Raw genomic sequence first — 25,530 nt, 5'->3', positions numbered from 1 at the left:
AAAGCTGCTGCAACGCACCTAGGGTAAGTGGTACTGAGATGGTCATACATGAACATGTATGCGCAAGCGTGTGTGTTTAGTGCAGGTTGCATTAGAGAGGCTACTGTCATGTGCACTGTGGTAGCTTGCCACAGGCAACCTGCCTGTGGCAGTATTAACCAGCAAATTCGACCTTTCAAGGTAACATCTTTTGACAAGCCTAAACCATCCTTTTAAGTATTATTAGAACATTGGAATGTTGGGAGCTCCATTGCAGACAATGGAGTGCTCCCTGCTTCTACGGGCCGGTAAAGGCCCGCAGAGCAACATTCCAATGTTCTACAAAGGCTTCTCGAAGCTCGAGGGGATTTATATCCCCTCGAGCTTCGAGAACCCTTTGTTCTTTTTTGTTAGAACATGCTGCCCTCTAGTGGCAGAATGTTCTAATAGCCTTATAGCCCGCCGTGGCGGGCTATACCGGCAATTAAAGTCCCGCTGTCTCGTTAAAGGCCCGAGCCAACGATTCGGCGGGCCTTTAATAGCCGGTATAGCCCGCTACGGCGGGCTATAAGGCTATAATAAGTCACCCATATGTAGGCCTAAGTGCCCATGAAGACAGGATGTAAGATATTTAAAAGTATGGCATTTAAAAATTAATGTTAAACATGTCCTTACAGTGAAATATGCCAAACATGATTTTCACTATAGCAAGGCTGGGTTCTGCCATATCATTGGGCTACCTTGTTACATTTATTGAATGTTAAATTCGGATTGGTAGTAGCTAGAGAAATACTTCTTCTACTCATTTTAATTGTAATTTTTCTTTTTCTTTAATGTAAAGTCAAATTTCAAATTGTTATTCTGAAATGCCACTTAGTTCTGCATACATTTTCTTGGACCTTTCTGTGAGTGGCCTGCTGCCTGGGGTGGTGATGGTGGTGATGGTTCACCCAGTGGGAAATTTGTATTGGAGCCAGACAGTAAACAAAAGGCACCTGGGTGTAGATCGAAGTGGGTCTTCCTGACTGGATGACTGGAGAGGAGTGGTGTCCTCTCCTGCTAACACTTCAAAGGAACCTGCCTCCGGCACACACAAAGGAAATTGAAAACAGGCCTGCCCTTGTGTTTGTTTCACTAGCCAGGTCGGAGCCAAATCCAGGAGTAAGGGAGGAACTAAACATAAACGTTTTAGGGTTCCCCCTACCCAGAGGCTGGCACTGGGCATAAAAGTGGCATCACCAGAACATGACGGAGCGCACAACCCTGCACCTGGATGGCGAGGATAGCAAAACCATGTGGACAGTGGAAAGACAAACTCTCTGATGCCCTAATGGACTAAGGACGTGTCTGCAGCTCTCCACCAGGACTAAATGGGTCTCTCCAGGGCTGGCCCCCTTAAACCTTGCGGACTACTTGGGGGAAGACCTAGACTCCATTGTTATCCTGGGTGCCCTATAAGATGGCCTGTAGGCCATGGAACTTAGGGGGCTGGGGGCAGAAGAGAAGGTGGGAGCAAAAAGCTAATAAAACAAATTCCCCTGGAGGTGTGTCCGTTTAGAGGCCAGGAGGTCTCCTTGATTGCTCCTAGTGGCTAGAACTCACCTCCAGGAGTAAAATGAACCAAAAGTAATTGAAATGGGTTATGCAGGCTTAGGGATTTACCTTTGTCTCCCCCGTCCCCCCCACTCGAGCGGTGGCGTGGATGGGACTGTGCCGCATCTCTGAAAACTACCCACAGGCTGGGCCAGTTCCTGGGGATCGATGCACTCTCCATTAATCATTGGTTTTCTGCAAGGGAGGCGTGCATGGGCCCTCCAGCCAAAGTCCTATTAGGGACCCAATCCCAATGGCACTTTCAGGGTGGGGGCCCAGAACCCCATTCTCTGGCCCAGAAAACAAAGATAAGGTCCCAAGACCCAAATTAGGAGCACAAGGGCTACCTCCTGCAGCCACCCTCCTTCCTGCACAGAACATGGGCAGGGCAGAGAAGGAATGCGTCTCCTGCGTCGGCAGAGCTCAGTGCCAGCCAGAGGGAGCTCCCCAAGTTGCCCCAATGTAGAAATGTGGAGCAAGGCTTGAGGTACCCCAGATGACCTGGGGAGACTATTCAAAACATTTTAAAGCATTGTAGAGCATTTGCTTTATAGCCTAAAAGTGCAAGGTCCTCTAGTGGATGTTCCTATGACTACCTTTTATGGTGCCTAAGGATCCCAAAGATGTCAAAGAAAAACTCAGACACATGTTATTTACACTTTCAGAGCTTTCGTGGAAATATACTGCTCACTATGATTTTTTGATAAACACTGCAACGATTTTGAGGGCAATAATGATTGTGTTTAAACATGATTACTGATTCCAGTGATATGATGGTGATTTTTAACATGTGGTAATTAGTCTTATAATGCAGATGACCACTTGACAAATACAATAGGTTTGCCTTATATTTTTATGTGGCGGCTCTTTGAAAAAGATGTTAGGCCTGTTATATTTACACCCCACCTACATTGTTATGTTTTACCTGGTTTAGTGTGTTTATCTAGGTACCTATATTGATACTCCTATTTCTGACCCTTGTCCGGTTATTAATTCACTAATGTCCATACACCGGCACAGAACCCCGTCTTCAGATTAGGTCATAGCGCGTGCTGTCACATTAAGCAAGCACTATCCCTTCAGCCCCCTAGAGAAGCACACCGAGTTCTCTAAACAAATCAAACCTCCAGCAGACCTGGGAAAACCCCCGCAGCTATTGTTTTGATTTCGCTCGAGAACTCCTGCAAAGAATGTAAGAACGACCAGTCCTTATGACATTCTTGCTGACGTCTTATGTCCATCCTTACGTCAAACACGGCACCTTTCAGGTATAAATATACCGACGCTGCCCTAAGCTAAGACACGGTGGTGACGAGCTTGGAGCAGCGCTACTTGCCGGAGAGCCCAGCTGATGCAGAAAAGCCCACGGACGCTGCCCCTCCCTTTTGACGCGCTGAGAGAGACGCTGCCTTTTCTCCTGCCGAGAAATCCAGCCTCCGGCGTTTCCAGCCGCCCTCGCGGGTAACTGGGATATCGAGTCCTGAGACAGAGATACCAACCCTCCAGCCTTCTAAATCCCAGGTACTGAACTGACTAACCCCTTACAGAGAATTCTTGAGTCAGATTCTTGGCAAAACAAACTTAACTTAAACTGCTACTTACTTACTCCCTCCCAAGTATTAGGCTTAGGTCAGGTACACCGGGGTAGGCGTAGTTAGAAGCACCAGTTGAGTACGATTTGTCAATGTATATATGTATGTATATCTTTTATCCATTTTAAGTATCATATGGCTAAGAAACCATATAAATGCTTTTACAGTATTATTTTATAATTCTGTTTTACTGTATGCACTTTACTTAACTATAAGTATTGCAATAATAGCGATTCATTTCTCTTGAATGAGAAAAGAGACTGATCAATAAATAACATCTTTTTATTGAAACACGCCCATCTCTTATTTCTCTACAACCTGGTGAAACTAAGAATGCACGTACTGACTGAGTAAAATAGTTGTCTTTTGTTTTCACACGACTCTAGAGATATACTCTTGATTAGGGGAGAGCAAAGTTGTCATGTTCTATGGTTGTCAGAAACGAAATCCCTTCTTGTCTATCCAGGGAGGTTAAACTCCTCCTTGCCTATTCGAAAAAGTTTCTAGTGAACTCTGAGCTAGCTGGCACACATAACTTTAAGTCTAATATCGTCAAGTAGAAGACCTAGTTAACCACAGTCCTACGTCTATACTATTGAAGATATTATTCCAATGCGCAGAGCCTATTGGGATAATAGGAACTACACTACATGGCGCCCAACGGTTTGGATAGGCGATAAATCTAACGCAAGACATTAGAGTAACTCAGTCGTGCTTTTTCACACAGACCCTTTTTTCCATAAAACTCCAAAGACGTCTGGAGTGGGTGAAAGGTTAAATCCGCCAAAACTTAGTAGGAGGAGACTCCTATGTATGGTTTTTGGTTTATTCAACGTTGAAGGATACAGTGTTCCAAAATATTGTGCATCTAATCTTTGTTTCCGTGGAAACCTGATCTGCAACAAAAACTCTTCTTGACAGTAAAATGTCAGAAACTGAAGAAGATAGGGAGGGAGCTAGAATAGCAGCTCAACTCCTAGAGGAAGACACAAGTCTCCTACAGCAAGACCCGGGTGCAATACTCATCCCGGTCAGCATAAGAAAAACTATAACTTTAAAACTTATAGAAAATGGACTAACACCGAGAGGTGGTACAGTCATATTCGTAATTGAGGCACACGAATATCGGCAGACAGAGGTATTCTATTCATGGATAAATTTTCCAGCAGCAAACGCTGTAACAAAGGAGTTCCATTATTACAAAATAGAGGAACCTCCGGATGAGTACACCCCTTTCGAGGAGGTGGAAATACCACTCAAATACCAAGAGCACCTGCTCTGGTTTAAAGGCGCCCTAAAACATAATGATCACATCACCAGGCTCGGTCCACTAGGTAGACCAGGAGCGACATGGCCGGTTCTAGCCGGATACACACCACATCCAGACATTGAAAAAATGTCAATACCAGAACTTTTAACACAGTTAAAACAACTGATTAAAATACACAGACAACTAGTCCAATATGTAATGCGGACTTCAACAGTCCAACCAGCTATTAAAATTCCACAGCTGACCCCTCATCAGGGAACACAAATAAAATCACACCACAGAACATACAGTCCTGTCTAGGTAAAGTACCCATTAAACGGGAACAAATTCCATTCTGGTTAGCACAGAAAATCACTCAAATAGAGGGGGTATTTCCAGATACCACCCCTGTGGAGAAACACAGAATTCTGACTATCTGTCTCCCAATGGGGATCGCACCACATGTGGAGGACTGTGACACTTGGGGTACAGTCTTTGCTTCCATTTACACAAAAACACATGGTGTTCCGTCCATGGCGGTAATACCAGAGGTGCTAAAACAGATTCAAAATGAATACGGTCCAGAACCTGCTTTAACTCTGGGTATGAAATTACTGAAAGACTTCAAGCAGGTCTCGGCAATATTACTAGCAAACATAAAAGGGGAAGCAGCAAATGTAGCGATCTGCCAAAGATTGAAGGAAACAGATATAGCAGACCAACCATTTGAACTTGCCAGAATCATAGAAAAATCCTATGAAGAACTAGGAAGAGATAGTTTGGGTGGGAAACCAGTGAAACCCCAACTAATAGAAAATCCTGAAAAGGTATTTATTAAAAATAATCTAAACACTTCAAAAAAGAACTGGGATGGAAATAAACAATCCACTCCCAAAGAAAAAAGATTCCAGTCCAGAGGGAGGTCTCCTCGGCGGAGAGAAAGATCTCCGGACCAAGGAAAGAAGTCTCCCCAGAGGGAGCCCTCTGAGAAAAAATACAACCTTAGAAATAGGGATAATTTGAAGAAACCTGATAGATATCAAGATATTGATACACGTCCCTCTCGATCTTTTCAGACTTCCTCACAGAAATCGGAAAGAAGAGGATGGTCAGAACACAGGGAAGAGCACGTCAAGTCCAAAGACAAAGAACCTGCTCATCAAAGTAAAAAGTTACAATTTCCAAAGAAGAAGGTAGCCAGCATTAAAATAATCAAACATGCCGAAAATCCTGAGGACTCAGCTGAAAAACAGAGAGTGGGCTCAGACAATGTTAAACAGCGCAGCAGAAGTGAGCATAGCTCGCAAGATCCTGATGAATCATCTGGAGACAGTGGACACGAATGAATACATTCAAGTGGAAACTGCAGATACCAGAGTTAGCAAACCTCATAAAATATATGAAATAACATTACGTATAGAGGGAGATAAGACTAGGAAAATAAGGGGTCTATTTTGGGATAATCTCTCCAAGGGCTATGACATCCTTCTAGCTGAAAAAGACTGGCCACCAGAGTTTGTCAGGGAGTGCCCTCATGGCGAAGAAATGATTATGCCTGCCTTCTCAAATCATATTCCAATTCATAAAAAAATATACACTTGCAAGAAAGTGGGCAGTAGCCCAGGCTCCTGCACTATATAAAAATCATGTGGGATGGGATGAGGACTCTCCTCCTCACAAAATCCAGTTAAAATCTCAACCGACTGCACAAAGGCAGTACCCAATTAAGCAAGAAGCTAAAAAACAGGTATGGGAGATCTTAGATCAACTTGAATACCAGGGGGTGATTGAAACATGCACCTCACAAATGAACAATCCTTTGTTTCCTGTCTCCAAACCAGATGATTCATATCGTCTAGTTTTGGACTACAGACACCTTAACTCATGCTGCAAAACGTTTGCAGTACAAAACTCACACAGTGCAGCACTAATAAATAGCATAGTGCGCAAAAAATACAAAACAACATTAGACATCTCTAATGGATTCTTTTGTCAAAATATAGCACCAGAAAGCAGATATTTGACCGCTTTCTCAATAAATGGCTCGCAGAAAAATTTCTGTCGTTTGCCTCAAGGGTTCAAGAACAGCCCAGGATTATTCTCAGCAAGGGTAACAGAGTTACTACAAATATATGATGATGAGGCATTATCTTATGTCGACGACATCTATCTAACAGACGATGACTTGGATACTCACTTGAAAAGAGTGAACACCATAATACTTGGGTTCGCAGCAGAGGGTTACAAATTCAACTTCAAGAAGTCAAGAATTGCCCATCTGACTGTCCTATTTTTAGGCTATGAATTATCAAGTGAAGGCAAAAGCCTGGCTAAAGATTTCCTAGAGAAATGTGCTGTAATCCAAGCACCTAGAACACTAAAAAACTTACAATCAATTCTAGGTTTCCTAAATTTCGGAAGAACTTACATTATAAATTATGCAGAGAGGGTTAAACCCCTCTATGATCTAATAAAACCAGATTTTAAAAGAATCAACTGGACTCAAAAACACACAGAAATTTTGAGATCTTTACAAACAGACATATTAGTTAAAACAAAACTGCAAACACGCGATAACACACGCAACCTTGTGATTCGAGTCATCCCAGGAAAATGCGGATTCACATATCTAACCTCTAATGAGGGAGAAACGGTACCAATAGCATACAAATCGCATTTGTACACAAAAGCTGAAATGAAATTCAGCCCAACGGAAAAAATTCTAACCGCGGTACAGACTGCTGTAGCGAAAGAAAGAGCCCTGGCACAAGGTAAACGAATAATCATCGTGACACCAATACCAGCCCTGAAGGCGGTAACAAAGGCAAGCATTCCGAATGCTAAAGCACTACATCCGAGATGGATACAGTGGGCTAATTCCCTTGCTGCAACAGACGTGGTATACGAATTTGACCCTAATTTAAAAACACAAGAATTTCTCCAATATGAATTCGAATGTCCTCTGCCTACTGAAATTCTGCCTCTAGAACATTACGGCTGTATAATATATACGGACGGATCAGCACAACCCGCAGTTGGGGGTAAACATGCTTACAGTGCTGCGTGCGCGATTGTTAAAGGTCGCTGGCACGAAGGAAAATTTAGACCACTGGTCACAAAAACGCAATCTCTAGGAGATTGTACAGCTCAGCGAGCTGAATTACTAGCATTTAAGATGGCGCTTGAAAATACCAATCGCGAATTCCCCACACTCATAGTGTGCGATTCATATTATTGCATTCAGTCTTACAATGAATACTTACAGATCTGGGTTCAGAACGGTTTTAAAGATGCAAAAGGTGGCACAATCAAGCATAAAATGCTTTGGGAACAAATAGTTCTTTTACAAAAAGAACTACAAAAGACTCACGTAATACATACACTGAGTCATCAACGTGATGGCGTTCACGTTGCAGGGAATTCATTGGCTGACGAGGCCGCGATGGCAGCTGTGCAAACGGCTTCCGTAGCTGCCATCACCCGGTCAAAAACAAAAATAGACAGCGAAATATTACAGGCTGCCTGCGCTACGGTAAAAGATGCGATAGAAACACTCCCGAAAGGTTTTCCAGTAAAGTACTCATACATAACTGATGCTAATAACGTTCCATTTGCTCGAATCCCTGGAGTGGGGGATAGGGCAATTCCGAACATGGAACATAGGTTAGGACTCATTATAGCGGCACACGAAGGGCTTGCTTCTGTACATGCTGGCGTTTCAGCCACAGTATCGTTATTAAAACAGAGATACTGGTGGCCACGAATGAGGAGACAAACTAGGAACTATGTTCTAGAATGTGAAATATGTCAAAGAATGAAGGTATCAACAGTGAAACGACCAGCCCAGACGCCCCTTCTAATCTCAGATAAACCATTAGCCTGTGTTTACCTGGACCACTGCGGTCCCTTACAAAGGGATGGTAACTATAAATATATCATGGTCGCAGTGGATTCATGCACAAGATTCATATGGATGTGGCCCCAGCGATCGGCTGACGCCAGAACTGTTATAAAAGATTTGCGAGTCTTTATCGGCACATACGCAATTGGCATGCTACATTCTGACCAGGGTCCTGCGTTCAGCTCTCGGGCTTACAAGGAGGCCATGACCAGCATGGGCATTGCATTGCGGTACTCTTGTCCCTTTCATCCTGAGGGAAACGGAATTGTGGAAAGAAAAAACCGTGACATAAAGCAATCTATAACAGCAAAGGTATTAGGTTCAGGAGCTGGGTGGGTCAAACATTTAATAAGTGTCCAACGTAGTCTTAATAATCTGCCAAGAAATTCTCTGAGAGGTCTCAGTCCGTACGAACTATTGTTTGGGACTAGAATGTTAATCCAGGACCTTGATAGTCAAACTTCAGTGGTTAAAGAAAAATGCTTTGATATCAAAGATCGTTTGGCTATTTTACAGGACTTAAACGAAACAAGAAAAGACCTGAGCAACATAAAGTTGAAACAGCAGCCAATAACCACTGAAGAGAAACCACCTGTCCCAGCAAGGCCTGTCTGGATTCCAAAAATCGGGGATCTGGTCAGAGAAAAGATCGCGGTGAAGAAGGAATTTGGGCCTTCTTACAGAAAACCAGTTCCTGTCTTGTCTGTCAACGGGACAAGATCAGTAGTACTACCGCCCCTTGCTGGTAAAAAGGAGAACCGAGTTGTATCCATCGACCTGGTTAAACCACAATCATGTGGCCGATAACAAGTAGTAGGCCAAGTGGACTCCCAAGAAGTAGCAGAACACCAAAGTTTGCTACAAACACAGAGGTTCAAACTGAAAGACTAATCACAATTGATAAACCTACAGTAAAACAACAAGGACTATGCAACAAAGCAATGGAACTTAAACCTCTTGAAACCCAAATTAAAAAAATAAATCAAGAAACACCAGTCTATAATGATGTAACCACAGACTATGCTAATGAAACAAAGAAAATTCCAAAAACGAAAAGGAATCCTGAAGCAATTGAAACAATTGACAGAACAGCATCAGGCTACTTCATCAACTTCGATGATTTTTCTGAAGATCTGAGTGAACCAGAGGAACAGCGGACAACAAAAACTTTTAAAGATAAAGCAAAGGAACTCTTTCATCAACTAAAAGAAACCTATCTGATTTCTCCATGGATTGAACTTTGGGTGGCACTAGGAGTATTCATCCTCATACTTTGGCTCATCATGGTACTATGCTTGGGACATTTCATTGAGGGAAAATATACTACAATGGACACTGCAAGTCAGAACATCAACTTGGTCCTGAAACCACACAAGTCTTCACACATCGAGAAAAGAGATCTTTCTTCAGTAAACTTCACAGCCAATCCTATACCCGGTGGGGTAGCATGGGACAAAACTGATTACGAAATATATGGTCCGGTTGAGCTCCTGAAGTATCCTCATCAATTCAAGATTTCATTAAGTGACTTTGTAAAACCAAGCACATTTTCTGATGATTGGGACTTTGAAAGTATTAATGATATGATGTCTGATCTAGTAATGTCAGCTAAATTTACAGAACATGATTATTTGCAAGGTTCATCTAATTACAATCAAATGTTTTGTTACAACCATTATGGTAACCATTCTCTGCATAAATCTACTCAACCTAGAAATGTTTTAAAATTTAACCAATGGGAACATTGTGCAACTCCACCAAAAGGCAGTTCAAAGACATATTTTGATAAATATTCATACTTTTCAGGGTTCAACACAAGTAATGCAGAATCATTTTATTTCAAATTGTTAAATAAGACAGGAGTGAAAACCATGCTTACAAACACAAAATTGATATATTCAGACTCATTTTTTGATTTCTGGAACAATAACATTGAAACGAAAACGATCTGGGGCACAAAAGATTGGCAAGTGCAAGGTATAGAATCATTATTTAGAGCCTGCATGATCCCAGAACAAATTATATTTTTGAATGATACAATTCAACAGACATCCTGTCTTGGCCTAGCCAAGATTAAAGACTTAAACAAACCGTCTATTCCAAAACCAACACCTAACAGTAATAGCACTACGGAGGTTGAGATAGACGTATCCCATATTTTAAAGCAAAACAGAACACATGCTGATTGGAAACAATGGTTGATCTGGCCCACAGACACAAATAACTGTCAAGACAGATTCCTGAACAAAATACAGGGGTTCACATTGACCAGGCCAGACCCAAGATACTCCCAGAGACAACATCCAGGGATTGTAACTACTTATAGTGTGGGGAAACTCTGCCTTCAATGGCTACATACATCCACACTGTCAGAAATTAAGCAACACTTAACTTTACTTAAAGAAGGTGCTGACTTGCGTGATTTCATCATCGGACCACGCAAACAGCGTCTAAAACGTTTCATAGCGGCCTCTATATATGCAGCTTACAACGAAGCTTGGAAAGTAACTCAAATTGAGACAGCAGAAAAAATACGGGAAATTGACCGTGTTAATTTGGAAAAATCACTTTCTGTTGTAGACAATGGGTTAATGACTCTGTCTTCCAGAATATATTCACTGGACAGTATTGTATCTTCTGCAATCGATATAATAGAACAAGACTTACTGATGTTGCAACACGGTCAGTCTCAATTACGTTCTATTGTACAGCGTGGCTGGACGTTACAAAATCTGCGTTCAGGCTATGTGCCTTGGCGTTTAATCAACACAACGTTACTATTTAATATCTTTAACCTTACTGATAAACAAATCAGTTTGGCACAAAAGGGTGCTGACTATACAATTCTGAGCATTGAAAAACTTGAGAGATTACCATTGACAATGTCAGAACGACCTGTCATTGAATGGATAATACATGGGATAATAAATATTCCGATAACAACTTTCCAGTTTCAATACTGCCAAAAATATATACAGGCAGGCCAGTATGAAAGGTTGGGTAAAGGATACATTAAGTCCACATGGAACTTGCCCTATACACACACATGTGTCAGTAATAACGGACAGAGTGTATTTCTTAGTGGTAATAATTGTGAAAGATCGCTAAGTGGCATACTTCTGTGTCAGGGTATTAGTTTGCATGGGGCCTGTGAAGGGACTTCAAATAACCTTTCATGTCACCAGTTAGGCACACCTGCAACACAAACAGAACCATTCTTTAGAAGACTTTCGAACGGGAGTTACATTCTAATTGTAGATCACAGATGTTGTGGCTTGCTGCCAGGAAAACCTTATCTCGTAAGCGTGACTTCCAGGGTCATGTGCTGTGAAAGAGTATTGTTCCCGAATGATGCTCCAGACAGGGAGGGAAGGTTATGGCCCAGTTTAAAAATCTCTTCTATTCGAATTGATACTTTAAGCAGAATGAAGACTGTGCTCCTACAGACGCCAACCCAGTTGACGTCATCAAAAGAAACGTATGATCTCCAAGTTGCAAGGACAACGGCAGAGATTCATTCAATGTTATCAACAAATTGCCCCCTACACTTCGCAGAAATGCTGAAAGAAATCTTAAATATTTCTGATACAAGTGGTATCGCGAGTGTATTTAAGACAGTTTTTTCAGGCGCTTTAACCCCATTCAAAGCGATCCTGGGTATTTTTCCAAATTTCGTCCATTCCATCTTTGGCGGACTTCCACTCCTGTTGGGACTCGTAGCAGGCATTTTATTCTTGCTACTATTGCTTCGTTATGGCAAGCCATGTCACAGACAAGACTCCAGCTACAATGGAAGAAACGATCCTAGCTATCCGCTACCGGGACCGCATAACTAAAGCCCTTGGCTTAGCCCGGCTACGAGATCTGAATATGACCTGGTTTCTTTCATTCGGACCCATCTGGCAGAATTGTGTTATGCCTGTATTAAGATGCATGCTATGCGGCGAAGAATGCGTGTTGGACACCTGTCTTACACTACAATCAGATGTACCATTGGATGCAGATACTTTGTTGGGTCCAGTAAAGGCTCATGCGTTGTGCTGTCCCCAGCGGCTACCTATCCTGATGACGGCATTCGTGGAAACTTCACCACTACGATTGAAGGGTAGTGAAGTACAAGATGAAGGCAGCATCGACCAGGTACGACCTTCTGTAAACAGTTCTGATCAAACCATCAGTGAAAGCAATCATGCGCATGACTGCATGGTAGCGACATTTTCGAACCTAGTCGAACTTTCACCTGAAGCTGTAGACTGTTTTTTCGAGAATCTGTCTGAAATGATGACCGGAACAGAGAGAATGATTTTAAACAAACTTGCACACGGCGTTCCCTGAACTCTGAATTTGGCCTTCAGTCTTTTGAAAACAAAGTGACTGTGAACTATTTTTTCTCTTCTCCCCTGAATAGCGAAAACTTTTTTTCAATTCCAAAATATTTACCTTTTTGGCACTTATCTTCTGCTTAAAGTAAAACTATTCTTAGAGAACAGAACTTCTATTCTTAGGAATACTAGAGATATTACATTACCTCAACCTCTAGTTTATATGCAATTAATTGTGTTTATATGTGATGAGATGGTCTCGCAATTTTTTTTTCTATATCAAGAGCCATTTCATGTGTAATTTCGCAAATCATTCATGCCGATATAAAATGTGCATCTCCTTATTGAATGATTATACTGCTTGAATGCATACAGTACCTATACTCATTTCGTGCATTTCGCATACACCATTTTTCAAATACGAAAATGTTTTTGGGGTGGTTCGGTATACAAATGCACTGTTAGTTATGTTTACTATTGCTTAGGTTAGTAAATATGTACATAAATTCGTGGAGGGGGTGTAGTGTGTTTATCTAGGTACCTATATTGATACTCCTATTTCTGACCCTTGTCCGGTTATTAATTCACTAATGTCCATACACCGGCACAGAAACCCGTCTTCAGATTAGGTCATAGCGCATGCTGTCACATTAAGCAAGCACTATCCCTTCAGCCCCCTAGAGAAGCACACCGAGTTCTCAAAACAAATCAAACCTGCAGCAGACCTGGGAAAACCCCCGCAGCTATTGTTTTGATTTCGCTCGAGAACTCCTGCAAAGAATGTAAGAACGACCAGTCCTTATGACATTCTTGCTGACGTCTTATGTCCATCCTTACGTCAAACACGGCACCTTTCAGGTATAAATATACCGACGCTGCCCTAAGCTAAGACACGGTGGTGACGAGCTTGGAGCAGCGCTACTTGCCGGAGAGCCCAGCTGATGCAGAAAAGCCCACGGAAGCTGCCCCTCCCTTTTGACGCGCTGAGAGAGACGCTGCCTTTTCTCCTGCCGAGAAATCCAGCCTCCGGCGTTTCCAGCCGCCCTCGCGGGTAACTGGGATATCGAGTCCTGAGACAGAGATACCAACCCTCCAGCCTTCTAAATCCCAGGTACTGAACTGACTAACCCCTTACAGAGAATTCTTGAGTCAGATTCTTGGCAAAACAAACTTAACTTAAACTGCTACTTACTTACTCCCTCCCAAGTATTAGGCTTAGGTCAGGTACACCGGGGTAGGCGTAGTTAGAAGCACCAGTTGAGTACGATTAGTCAATGTATATATGTATGTATATCTTTTATCCATTTTAAGTATCATATGGCTAAGAAACCATATAAATGCTTTTACAGTATTATTTTATAATTCTGTTTTTACTGTATGCACTTTACTTAACTATAAGTATTGCAATAATAGCGATTCATTTCTCTTGTATGAGAAAAGAGACTGATCAATAAATAACATCTTTTTATTGAAACACGCCCATCTCTTATTTCTCTACAACCTGGTGAAACTAAGAATGCACGTACTGACTGAGTAAAATAGTTGTCTTTTGTTTTCACACGACTCTAGAGATAGACTCTTGATTAGGGGAGAGCAAAGTTGTCATGTTCTATGGTTGTCAGAAACTAAATCCCTTCTTGTCTATCCAGGGAGGTTAAACTCCTCCTTGCCTATTCGAGAAAGTTTCTAGTGAACTCTGAGCTAGCTGGCACACATAACTTTAAGTCTAATATCGTCAGTAGAAGACCTAGTTAACCACAGTCCTACGTCTATACTATTGAAGATATTATTCCAATGCGCAGAGCCTATTGGGATAATAGGAACTACACTACACTGGTATAGGTGGGCTATTGTGATAATGGGGTTCTTGGGGGTCAAATGTGATTTCAGAAAAGGTATTCCTATCTGCCTGATGTATATATTTGTAAATGAATGTGCAGTTTTTAGTAGTATGTGTGTAATAAATGTACTTTTCCTATTTCAATTAAAAAACACTGCCGGACAATCATTTATTGATTGCTCTTATTACGTGCCAGCAAACGGCGATTACTAGCTCACACCACTTCCTCTGTGTAGTCCTTGCACTGCTCTCCTTCGCTACCCTGAGACAGTCAAGTATTTCAATGGGGGTTGATTTTAAAAAAAAAGAAATATACAATTGTGGACCTACTACTTGCACAGCCCACAGATGATGCACAACTCATAACCCAATTTCTTATATCCAACTTATATGAAAAGCATATGGTCCTTCCAAGTTGCCCTAAGGAGGCCGTAGAGAAAAATATACAGGCCAAAATGTGTCAAACTTTGGGATGCAATTGAATGCCAAAAAATGAAGGTATGCCCAGAAGATTTGTATTTGAAAAGAAACATTGTAAATGTAAGGACTTTTTGCTTCCATACCCAATTTTGCTTAGAAATTAGGGCAGGCATCTTTGGGTTTGAAATTTTAACTAATGATTGATTTAATTTTGAGAAATGTTTTAATGGGAGATTGGGTACTTTATAGTAAGGAACGCATTTCATAGAGCACAAATAAAAGTGAGTGAGAATATCCACTGTATGATACCCTGTAGTCATATGGATCACAGTCATGTATTTATGATACAAATTAATTTTTTGTGACTACGTAAGACTAGGCTATTGGTTTCTGCGATTAATTGCCAGGTTTACTTTTGTGCGAAGCTGAGAAATGTATCCATTCCACAGAATATATTGCTTACGTATTGACTTGCATCAACTGTCGCATCACAATTGCTAAGTGCCATACTGACTTGAGTGGCAGTGTCCTTACCATCGACAAACATTTGATGTCAGCGAGAAATAATAAAAACGTCATTCATGAGCCTAGTGATCGTTCTTAATGGATGCAGCAGAATTAATTTTATTAGAGGATTTTGATTTCCCTATTGAGCAGTTTGTTCCAGCATTTACAGGCAAGTGTAATCCAGAAAGCCTTATAAAACTCAACCGATATTAATTCTTCCCCAGCTACCTTACCATTGGGAGAGTCCATGTGACATCTTAGATTTCGTTTAAAGTGAGGTGTGCATCCAAGAGTGAGTATTCTCTGTAAGTTAGGCCATTAAGTGGGACACTATATATTAGCCGCCATAATTCATGTATTTTTGTGTAAAGTGATTGATAGAACTATCAAAATGCCTTTGCAATCTGATTGGATCTAGAGACGGCAGGTCCTTCCTCACTGACAATTGGGGCAATATTGTTCTACTTATGCTTTTTCCTTGTGATTTTAATGTGCCCTGCTAGCTTTGTTGCATTAGGCTCGAAGAGCTGGTTCTTGTACTGCGATGAATCAGTGGTATATTTCTACTTTGTGATTACTGTAAAAAATAGTATTACAGTGCACCATCTTGGATTGATTGAGATGATTTTTCTCTTTTCAACTCTTCTTTTGTACATTTATATCACTTGATATAGTGAAGCTAAGTGTAGCTTTTCCGATAGCATCCTTGACAGCATCCAAAACAATTATCAGTGGAGTAGAGCCAATGCTATCTGTCAACAAATCTTTGATCATAATGGGAATTCTTCCCCAGTACCTGTGGTCCTCAAGCAGTGATCGGGCAAACATCCAGCGTGATCCAACAACAAAATGGGGATCACATTTAATCATCATGACAGTAAGATTATGATTCAAAGTAACATTAAGGTGTTCCAATATCTGTCCCTGCCTCAAAATTTCACTAAAGCATAGGAACAAGTCAAGAGAGCAAAGAGTCATTCTAGGAGACTATGTCTCTACCCCCTTCTCTTTTACCACAAGGTTTGGAGCTTAGTTTCACCTTATTTATTATCTATGTGGTTCCCCTTGCTAAACTTATTAGATCTTTCGGCTTGTCAACCGCTTCCTATGCTGATGACACACAAAGTTTGGTGTCCATCATGAGTTATATTGAGGAGGTGGCACAACGGTTCAACAGCTGTATGCGAGCAGTGGTTAGGTGGACGGACAACCACTGTCTCAAGCTGAATTCGGAAAAACATTAAGGGCCTTATTTATGAAGGCCTTGCGCCGCCGGTGCGCCACTTTGAAAATGGGAAAAAGTGACGCAACGGCAGCGCAAGGCCTTCATAAATAAGGCCCCAAATACTTCTCTTTAGAAGGGATACCTCCTTTTGGAGTGATAATTGGTGGCCTCAGATGTTGGGAACTCTCCTGATTCCAGTTCCTAGAGTGAAGAATCTCAGAATACTCTTGTTTTTGGAACAATCAAACAAACGTACATCTATTTGTTTTTACCAGTTAAAAATCCTCAAGAAAATCTTGTCCATTACCCTTGGAGATTTACAAAAGACTGCAGTCATTTTTCTGGTCCTATCAAGACCAGATTACTGCAATGCCCTTTATTTCGGCATGCAGCAGAGCTCTTTCAAGAAATTGCAAAGAGTTCAGAATGCGGCTGCTAGGCTGCTCAATAATATTTTAAAAATTGACTCTGGGAGGAGCTACGCGCGCATCCGAGATGGCCGCGTGAGCACAGGGCTCCCGAGGACCCTCGCTGCCTCCCGCATTTATCCTGGATAATATCCTGATTTGATGGAAGGTCATTGAAGACACAACCCGGCTGATGTACTAGCAGGTTTTTGGGTCGGAATCGGACGCAGGGTCCCCGAGTTCTGCCGTCTTGAAATTTGTGGCCTTCTCCATGGAACAGCCTGGACCTTTCGTTGTAGCAGTGCCCAGGTCGTAATTTAACAACAACGGCTTGAGGGGATGAGACCACAGCCTCACTTCACTTTCGGTTTCGTTTCTCCAGCGCACTGTCTCCTATCTGCGGTGTGTCTGTTGATCGGACGGGCTCCGATGCCAGCTCCTTGATTTTCGAGCTAGCGACTGTTTGGCTGTGGATTCAAATTGGCCCAACTTCGCCTCCTATATTCTTGTGTGTGAATTTTAAGGAGCCATTTGGACCAGATCCCAAGCCTCCCTCCGGGGCACCCGGCTCGCCATGACGGGCAAGCCCGAGGGTGAAAAACGGAAAGTCAAGACCACTATCCGTGGAGGTTCAACCCAGACGAATGTCATGGATCGCTACACACTTTCTAAAGGATCTCCTGGTGGTGCACCTAAGGCCCGGGAGGAGGCTGTCGACGATCCTGCTGTATTGGCGGAATTAACGCTACAGGACGTGATGGGCGCCATTGCTGGCATTCAGTCTTCTATTGGCCAACAGTATGAAGGACTGGCTCTGAAGTTGGACACGGTGGCTATTGATGTCAACCTCATTCGAACTGATTTGGCCAAGATGAACGAGAAAGTGAAGTCATTGGACCTAAAGACATCCAGCCTTACCTCGGATGTGTCCGACTTGCAAACAGAAGTGCGCAACCTTAGATCTGCTAATGACTTTTTTGCTCGTCGCTTGGAGGATTTTGAAGGCCGTGCACGGCGCAACAACGTGCGTATTATTAGGGTCCCGGAAGATTCTAGTTCACTCGCCACTGATCTTCGAGTGGAGGACCTCATTCTTAATCATCTTGCACCCAAGGGCCTGAGCAAATTCTTTGCCATCGAACGTGCGCACAGAGTGCCAGGGGGACAGGCGAAGCCCGGTTTTCCCCCCTGTCCGATTATTGCACGGATCTTCAACTTCAGAGATCGCGATGCCATTCTGCAGGCGGCACGGACAAGCGGCCCTACGCAGTTCGAGAACGCTGCTGTGAACTTTTATCCGGACTTCTCTCAATCGGTCCAGAAACAACGAATGGGATTTCAAGGGTTGAAACGGCGACTAAGAGACATGGAATTAAAATACGCCATGTTATTCCCGGCCCGACTGCGTGTTGAATATGACAATCGAACATTCTTCTTCGTCAGGCCTAAGGAAGCGAGTGATTGGTTGGACACTTTGCCGGCTCGCCGTACTGGTCAGGAACATGCTGGTGGTGCTGAGGGGGGACTGATGGACCAAGAATGATTATTGTGCCTGTGTCCGGAACATTATTCAATGTGTTCAGCTGAGGCTCACTGACTTCCTTGATCATTCCATTTGTATCCTGGGTGGTAGCGGGGATGGCGGGACCCCTTTCCTCCTCTGGGGGTTTTCTTTGTGTAGATTAGTTCTTTGTTTGTAATTGTTAGGGCGACAGGCACACTGCAAATTGGGGTGGCTTTTGAGTCGGTGCAGGGGTGCAGGGTGGGGGGGAGTTGTGTTGGGAACCTTGGGGGGAGGGAGGGCCATGTTTTGGGATTGTTTGTTTTTTCTTTTTCAAGGCAAGGTACTTTCATTATCTTTGACATGGGTGTGATGCTCGTTTTGCAATGGGAGTTCATCGTGGATCTGGATGGGGGGTAGAGGGTTGAGGGTATTATGCTGGAATGTGAATGGGTTGGGTGATCGGATAAAGAGAGGGTTGGTCATGCAGCTGTTGCGGCGCCTTTCGCCTGATGTCGTTTTGCTACAAGAGACACACTTGATAGGAAATACTTGTCACGCTCTTAATAGACGGGGTTATCGTCTTGCTGCCCATTCTGGATTTACATCTAGTTCTAGAGGAGTGGGTATTTTGCTTAGGGTTTCCCTCCCCCTCGAGGTTGACGATGTGATCCTTGATGCCAGGGGTCGATATGTTACACTGGTTGGGCGGTGGGAGGGAAAACCAATTTCGTTGGTGTCGGTGTATGTCCCTCCGGGCTTACAATCCACAACATTTACGGACCTGGGGCGGATGGTTCTGGGTCTCCCGGAGGGTGTTTTGATACTGGGTGGTGACTGAATTGATTAAATCATTTGATCTGTATTTTACTGAGAATGCTGGTTCTGTATCCTCGCCTGTTTCGTTATGGGAAGCTTTTAAGACTGTGATCAGGGGACAGGCATTGTCTTTGGTGGGGTGTGCTAAGAAATGTAAGAATGAGGCAATTGTTCAGCTCGAGACTGAAATCACAGACATGGAGACTGCATTGGAACGAGAAGTGTCTCGAGAAGCATTGCATGTCCTCCGCCTTAAACAATTAGAATATAAAACTTTGGTTACTGATGCGGCAAAGATAATGAGTAGGGAACAGCAGGGACGGCTATATGATGTGGGTGATAAAGCAGGAAAATTGATTGCCTGGCTGGACAGGAGGGAGAGAGCTAGTCAAGTGGTTCCGGTGATTGAGACATGTGGTGGTGTGCGTGTAACGGACCCTGTTGAAATTGTTGAATGCTTTGCTGATTATTTTTGAGAGGTCTATACCTCGGTATCCGGCAGGCCCGAGGAGGATTCGCAGTTGTTGCTTCGAGATATAGCACTTCCATGTTTGTCGGAATCGGATCGGGAATGTTTGGATGCCACGCCCTCGGTGGATGAGGTGGCTCTCGCGCTACGCTCCATTCGTTCCGGCAAGGCTCTGGGTCCCAATGGCCTTCCTGTTGAACTGTATAAATTACACCCTGATACTCTAGCTCCCTATCTTTGTGATATCTTTTTGGCTGCGCGAGACGGTGGCTCCCTCCCCAGAGATCAGCGTCTTGCTACCATTGTGGTGATCCATAAGGAGGGTAAACCACGGGATCGCTGCTCGTCTTATAGACCCATTTCGCTCTTAAATGCGGACCCTAAGATCCGCGCCAAACTGCTTGCTAATCGTCTGATTACGGTTATTAGCGACCTGATTCATCCGGATCAATCGGGTTTTATCCCGCACCGTAACCCGGCATTAAATTTGCGATGTTTGCATGGTGTTCTCGCGAGGGCCCCGACACTGCACGAACCGGCCATCTTGGCGTCCTTGGACGCCACGATGGCCTCTGATACAATCGAATGGTCTTATCTCTGGGCGGTACTCACCAAATTTGGATTCGGCGCTGGTTTTATTGGTTGGGTCAAACTCCTGTATGAAACGCCACTGGCACAGGTGGTGGTTAATGGCCGTGTCTCCGTGCCTTTTACTCTTGGGAGGGGCACGCGGCAGGGTTTTCCGCTGTCCCCGCTCCTCTTTGCTTTGGCGTTGGAGCCACTCGCCGCTTGGCTACGGTGGGAACCTTCGATGAAGGGTATACGCTGGACGCCGGAATTTGAAGACCGCATTTCCTTATACGCGGATGATATTTTATTGTACCTTACATCTCCCCAAAAATCGCTCAACGTATTGTTTGACGTACTTAACTCCTTCGGGAAGAACTCGGGCCTTATCACTAATTGGTCGAAATCCTACATTTATGTACTTGCGGGTGATGTCCCTCGTTTGCCGCGGGGCTGTCCCATCCAGTTGTCGCAGTTTGGCTTTAAGTACTTGGGTGTGTTTATCTCGTTGGATCCGGCGGTTCGCTATGAACGCAATTTACTCCCCCCACTCCAAAGGTTGCGCTCCGATGTAGCGCGTTGGCGTAAATTACCGTTATCTCCCCTAGGGCGTGCGGCCCTTTTTAAAATGATGTCCTTACCGCGGTTCCTATATGCACTTCAGAATAGTTTTGATGTCATCCCGTCGAGATATTTCCGGGAAGTAGAATCGTTGCAGAGGCAATTAATATGGGACGGACGTTCACGCATAGCTCTTCCAAAGTTGACACTTCCCTGGTATGATGGCGGTATAGCCCTCCCGGATATTCGTAGGTATTATTGGGCCTCCCACCTTGCTGCCATCAACCACGGAATGTATGGCTCGGCGTTGAACCCAGCATTTGAAATGGATAAGTGGCTGCTCCCGGGTGGTGATTACTACAGGACGCTTTATTCGGGATCCTCGCGTTCACAACTTTCGGGACCTACCGCTATAGCCGTGCGGGTATGGCATAGCGCGACGGCGGCTATGGGCTGGAGTGATAAACTAACTGGTGCAACTCCGCTCTATGCCTCTGCGAAGTTGGGTGGCCTATGGAGGACGAAGCGATTTGATAAATGGGACACAATCGGTATTAGTAAAGTGCGTGATCTCTGGGTTAATGGAGAGGTGAAGACCTTCTCGGCTCTGCAAGTAGAGTATAAGCTGAGTGACAGGGAAAAATTTTGTTATGTACAGATACGTCATGCTCTGAACTCTGTGTTGCCAGTGGGTAGTGATATTCCGGATTCCTCCCCTCTCGAAGATCGTATACTAGACGGTTATGTGCCAGACAGTACTATCTCGTTGTTCTATAAGAAAATGATCAATGACCGATCGAGTCTGCTTGATCGCCTTCGTGAAGCTTGGATTGTTGATGGTATTGAACTGGATGATGAGGACTGGCAGTCCACGATCTCCTCTCCCAGGGAGGTGGCGATTCCGGCCCACCTCCGTCTGGTCCAACTCAAGATCCTCCACAGAATCTATGTCACCAGTCCCCGTCTGATCCATATGGGCTACTCCACGGACGGCATGTGTAGGCGTGGATGTGGTCTCCTTGGCACCTATCTCCATATCATATGGGAATGCCCTGAGGTGGTGCGATTTTGGAAAGGTATACATGAGGTGATGGATGAAGTAACGGGTGTTGTGATGATGCCGGAAGCCAGACAATGTTTATTGAATGTGTGAGATCTGAATGATTATGACGTGTCGCAGCTTCGATGGGTGACTCTTGCCAATATGGTTGCGAAGAGGGATATTGCGCAGTTGTGGGGGTCCTCGAGGCCGCCTACAGTGACTGCTTGGAAAGAGAGTTTGGACTGGTGCATGTTCAGAGAGAAGACAGTGTATATGGCAAGAGGCAGACCTAAAAAATGGGGGAAGATTTGGAACCAGTGGAACTTATACCGTGGAGATATCTGTATGCCCCCACTCACTGCGATTCCTAGTCCTTCCCAGTCGCCCTGACCTACATTCCTTCTAGCTGTGGTATATTGTGTTGTTCATATGCAATTCTACCTTTGGCACCCTCCCCTCATCTGTATTCAAAAAGTCTTTTCTCCTGTTGTCATGAATCTCCCGTCCTCCTTGAGCGCTGGCCCAATGGCTGTATTATTGCTGCTATTATTGATGTGTTGTTTTTCTTTGTTTTATATATTAAAAAGTTACAAAAAAAAAAATTGACTCTGTCGCAAAGGCCTGGAGGTGCTGCACTGGCTCCCTATGAAAAAAAGAGAGAGTGGAGTTTAAGGCACTGTGCACTGCATGGCGGGCGCAACAAGTGCTGAGTTTTGTCCAGTGATGTAAGGTTCTGCAGACAGTACTGCATTGCGTTGGGAGGAGGCCCATGGAATTTGGTAACGGCCTACTGCAGCAGTATGGGACACCATGTTAGTGCAATTCTAAACATTTGTGGCTGCAGACCCACTGGTATCAGCTGCATCCTGATTGCTCCCCTGGTAAAATCACACTTTCACACCATTCATTCATATATTTGAAACACATAGTATGTGATGACCATCACCCATAATCTGACCATTGCTCTTCCTGCTGGGTGTTGTGAAGCTCAGTCTCAGTTTAAGCTTAGCTTGTATTCAGATTCACTCCCTGCCCGACAATCCCTCCTGTTCATTCACCAGCCAATTATTTTGTTTTATGCATGGGCACTCCTCTTTGTTTCCCCTTTCCGAGTTGTAATTCCCTATCATTATAAACCTAGTGTCTATTGTATTTGGGAGACTGAACACTTGACTATGCAGCAAAGTTACCATGCCTAGCATTTGTATAACAAGTATTTTTTTATGTTCATTGTACAGTGATGCTTTATTTTGCATAAAATAATTTTGCATATAACAATAACTTAAAATAATAACGCCAACAACCATTTTAGCCAGCTTGCAGTGAATTTCTTCCATTGCTACCATTTATTTTTTCCACTTTGCTATGCCAGGGCCCATACTGCCAAAGACCATTCAGACTATTGTCTGAATTGTGTGGCTTTCACAACTATGTATTTTTTATGGGTATCCTCATGATTAGCACATACAAAATAAAATACAGCTGCAAGTGTAATTTAAACCTCATGCTGTAGATCTTCTTCCAGTGTAGAGTAATTCCCTTGTGCCCCCACCAACAGGATGAAATATTGAAAATTGTGATGGATTCCACCATCTGCCTGCAGACCAGTGACCCTGATCTGAACATGACTCGTGTAAAATTGAAGGCAAAATTATCCCACCACAGAGTATCATTATAATCATCTCCTGACTGTGTCAAGTGCAGACTCTTCTCTACTATAGTCAGACTCCTGTGGGTGATGATCATAAACAAGGGAAATGGTACTCACAAAAGCAGTACACATTATTGGTTGAAAAAATATTCTCTGAACAATGCTTAAAGGTGGGTAGATTCACCCAACTCCCGAAATTGTGATCAAAAGATCATCAGTACACATGTTCCTTATCCTTTAGTACACCCTAAAACAGCACACACAGTTAATTCCACGTTGATATTCATAGAAAATGCACAGATAAATTGTTTGTTCTTTCTGTTCAACATCCAATTCTTTATTTTTTAGCCACAAAGCTAACACGTGTTTTGTCCCTGTATGGGATACACCTGTGACTTCCTCAGGGCTAAAAAAATAAATAAATACTGAATATGATCCCTAATTTGATTTCACATTATATTATAGGGATGTTTTAACCCTTACTTTGTGTCATCAGTGGCTAAACATCGCACAAGTTTAAGTTATTCTTGTTGGTGAATGATACGTGGAAACAATGCACAATTTAAAGTAACTACATTACAATATCTAGCTAGAGTAGGTACGTGGTATATTTTAAGTTTTCTATGCATGCCATATTGTATCATGGATAATCTCAAATACAGATGACACCTCGAGGATAGTGTACCACCATCTTTGAAAGAATGTCCAGTCTGTGCCCATAAATCTTAACGTCTGCCTTATAAAATAGTTTTTAAAATACCCAGATCATTATAAAAGATGTCCCAAATGACATAATGTCTCCCAAAGTGATCAACAATGTGTGCCTGTCAAAATCCACTAAATCTTCTCATCTAAATAGGGATCAAGATAAGGAAGGAGTCACAGACAAATTAATCGTCATAATCCACTATGTATCTATCACATATCAGTCGAGAAAACATCTTTCTTACACATACAAAAGCATACCTTGAATCCAGTTGTAATTCTGTCCTGGTAGTGTCAATAATGTCCTTAAAATCAATGTCCCCATGAAGTTAGGTATCTTGTCAATCAATTTAAAATGTTTCCAATGCAACTATAAACAGTATTCAGGTCAATTATCCTGTATCCTAAGAGAATAGTTTATTAATATTGAATCCAAACTCTTAGGTGGTGGTCCTATCATTATCGTGTATCGGTGTGCGAACAGAACAAACTTACCAGATCGTTAACTCAGCCTGTCCTCTCTATGCGGCGAGCGAGTAAGTTTGCGTTCTGGGTGGGCGCCATATGCCCTCCCAAGTGCGTGTCAGCGTAAACGACTGACAAGACATCCACGCCCGTCTGCCAGTACGAAACAGTGAGTGTCATCTTAGAATGGTAATTATTATGAAATGTAACAATACATATATATGATGTAGCTCACATATTTCTATAACATTATAAGTCAAGGAAATAAAAAATAACATGACTTGTGTCAAGGTCAGTTTATGTAATCATATAGGGATTATCATAAAGATAGCCTCTTGGGCATATCTATAACCCCGGAAATATCAGTAATCTTGTCAATGTTTTATTGACAATTTCTTTTGTTGTATCAAGACCATATATTATTGATAGGTCATGGTCTTTCCAGACCTAGGGGACACTCTAATAAAGGGCCAGAAAGCCCCAAAAAGCTTAGGATGGATTCTGCAATCATCGATTTAAGTGTCAATCTATGGTATACAGCTGAAATATAACCTAGAAAACAGCATCAGTAAAAGGTTTTACAGTGTCAGGTTCAGGCAACTTGTTGCTCTTTCTGTGCATTTCTGTTCTATGGGTGTAACCATTGCTAAAATCCTGATCAATTGCATAAGTATTGTGAGTACATTATCAATATGATTTAAAATTAAAAGTTTCT

Source organism: Lissotriton helveticus, chromosome 2_2 (assembly GCF_964261635.1).
Source record: "Lissotriton helveticus chromosome 2_2, aLisHel1.1, whole genome shotgun sequence".
Classification (NCBI taxonomy): Eukaryota; Metazoa; Chordata; class Amphibia; order Caudata; family Salamandridae; genus Lissotriton; species Lissotriton helveticus.
This window is presented reverse-complemented; position numbering follows the sequence as displayed.